Genomic DNA, 3083 nt, shown 5'->3' with positions numbered 1-3083 from the left:
TTGCTCCATAGAAGAAAAGCTCTGACCAACCTAGACAGCATATTAAAAAGCAGAGACATTACTTTGCCAGCAAAGGTCCATCTAATCAAGGCTATGGTTTTTCAGGTAGTCATGTATGGATGTGAAAGTTGGACTATAAAGACAGCTGAGCACCAAAGAATTGATGTTCTGAACTGTGGTGTTGGAGAAGACTTTGGAGAGTCCCTTGGACTGCAAGGAGGTCCAACCAGTCCATCCTAAAGGAAATCAGTCCTGAATATTCATTGGAAGGACTGATGTTGAAGCCAAACCCCAGTACTTTGGCCACCTGATGTGAAAAACCAACTCATTTGAAAAGACCCTGATGCTGGGAAAGATTGAAGGCGGGAGGAGAAAGGGACGATAGAGGATGAGATGGTTGGATGGCATCACCGACTCAATGGACATGAGTTTGAGCAAACTCTGGGAGTTGGTGATGGACAGGGAAGCCTGGGATGCTGCAGTCCATGGGGTTGCAAAGAGTTGGACATGACTGAGGGGCTGAACTGAACTGAAACTATTAGTAAGTAATGTTTAATTTATGTTTGCTTATCATTTCTCAAAGATTATTATGCAATCTTACAAATTTATGTAGAATGAAATAAAATCTAGCCTTCAAATGCCTTTCAAACATAATACTTTATTTTGATTAATTTTATAATTGATAAACTTCACATGATACATGTGTGGACATTTGTTTTATTCATTTCAAAAAATTGTGCAGAGATATATCTTTGCTTTAAATGTTAGTATTTTAAACACATTTAAATATACTATAAATACATTTCAAAGTGCATTACATAAATTCACAGAAAACCAATTAACCCAGAAAAGTATAAATAAAAAAGTAAAATCCTTTTTCCTAGCTGGCATTCCCATTTTCTAGAGTCTAGAAGCCACCACTATTGATAGTGTCTTGTGTGTCCTTCCAGAAATTTTGCGTGCATATCCAGCATGACAATGAAAAAAATTAGTAGTCAATTTAAGAAAGAAATGGAAAATTTTATTCAAGCCAACCTGCAGATTATTACCCAGGAGATAAAGGAAATGGCAACCAGTTCCAATATTCTTGCCTGGAGAATCCCTTGGACAGAGGAGCCTGACAGGCTACAGTCCATAGGGTCGCAAAGAGTCAGACACAACTGAAACAACCTAGCATACATGCAGCGTTCTGCGAGCTCTGAGGACTCTTCTGCCCCTTGAAGGTCAAAGCATATTTATGTAAGTTTGTGAGACAAAGGGTTACACATCAAAGTAATATTTTTTTTCTTTTTTTTTTCAAAGTAATATATTGACAGTTTACAGAGTCCAACAAGGTGAGTAGTGGCTTATTGTGACCCCTTACAGGATTGAGAAAGGAATGTTATCTCCTAAGGTGTTACCTTGTTGGTGCCAGGAGGAAATTGCTTTTTTTTTGGTGAATAAACATTCCTGTGTCTTCTGAGGGGATCTAGTTAATGTATAATGCAGGTGCACAAGGCACACTCAAGGGGAAGGGGTAGTAGCTCAAACAGGCAGGGAGAGAATTTTATGTTTAAGATTTTTCTTGTCCTGTCTTAAAAATAACTTTATTTTAAAAAAATAATAATTTTATTTCATCGATTCTCTCTTTTGATAATTAATCAAAAGGTGATCAAATATTTGGTCCCTTGATGCTAAGATGGTCACTTACCTCCTCTGGTCACCATGTCCCTCGATGCTGGTTCCTAATAGCCCAGTTCTTTCTTTTCTTAGGGGAGTTGTACTGGTAGGATGTCTGACAAGGACTGATAGTTAATTTCAAGTGGTCCAATAGGACTTACGCCAGTTTTCCCTTGCATGTATACTGTGCATGTCCATTATTTTATAGAGAACTATAGATGTGATTAATACTTACAAACTGTTTGGATATTTTCTAAATGGGAGTAGGTGATATACAACATTAAGGCAAGAAACTACTATTAATATTTTTTAAGTTACACGAACTGTTATTAAAATGTAGGAGTAGCTATCATTAGCAAAGATTTAAGCCAACACCCTTCTGAATCAAACCATCTTCCTAACATTTCACTTAAACTGGGAAGAGGATCATTCAGAGTGGAAATGTGATTTTTCATATGTGTCATAAGGCAGGTTACATTAGAAGACTCATCAGGTATAAAAACACAACATTCACTCTGCATGATAGTGCAGGTTCCCCCTGTAGGACTGCTTTCCTCATCATGGAAACTTCTTTTTTTTTTTAATTAATTAATTTTTTTATGGAAACTTCTTAACTGAGCAAACTAATGACTTGGTTTCACGTGTGCATGCTCAGTTGCTAAGTTGTGTCTTTGTGACCCCAGGGACTGTAGCCCACTAGGCTCCTCTGTCCATAGAATACCCGGGCGAGAATACTGGAGTGGGTTGTCATTTCCTTTTCCAGGGGATCTTCCTAACCCAGGGATCAAATCCACATCACCTGCTTGGCAGGCCGGAAGCCATCTGAGAAGCCCAGTGCCGGTTACTACCATTTAAAGCTTACTGGCTGAATTTTGTTGATGCCTCTTTATGAGTAACGACATATTCTATTCCAAGTGAAGGAACAAATATCATGACCAAATAATCATACCATTGGAACACTAATTGAACCAGTGTGTATGTTAAGTCACGTCAGTCATGTTCGACTCTTTGCAACCCAATGGACTATAGCCCGCCAGGCTCCTCTGTCCATGGGATTCTCCAGGCAAGAATTCTGAGGTGGATTGCCTTGCCTTCCCAACCCAGGGATCGAACCCATCTTTCACATCTCCTGCATTGGTAGGCAGGTTCTCTACCACTAGCGCCACCTGGGTAGCCCAACTGAACCTAGCAGGTCAAATTAAATACCGGTTGGTAGGGACTATTTTCAAGGCTATCCATAGGTGACCTTCAACCTAAGGAAAACCAATTGTTCATCTTCCTAACCAGCCTGGGAATAGCTATGGCCATAACTTTGTTCCATAAATCTATTGGGTCCTGTCAGGAACTACCCAATATATTTAACATCTAGTGAAAAGAAATATTTATAGATAGATTAAACATAAGAGTTTAATGTAAGAGTGTCC

This window comes from Cervus canadensis, chromosome 2 (genome assembly GCF_019320065.1).
Source record: "Cervus canadensis isolate Bull #8, Minnesota chromosome 2, ASM1932006v1, whole genome shotgun sequence".
Taxonomy (NCBI): Eukaryota; Metazoa; Chordata; class Mammalia; order Artiodactyla; family Cervidae; genus Cervus; species Cervus canadensis.
The sequence above is the reverse complement of the archived record's forward strand: the minus strand, read 5'-3'. Positions refer to the sequence as shown.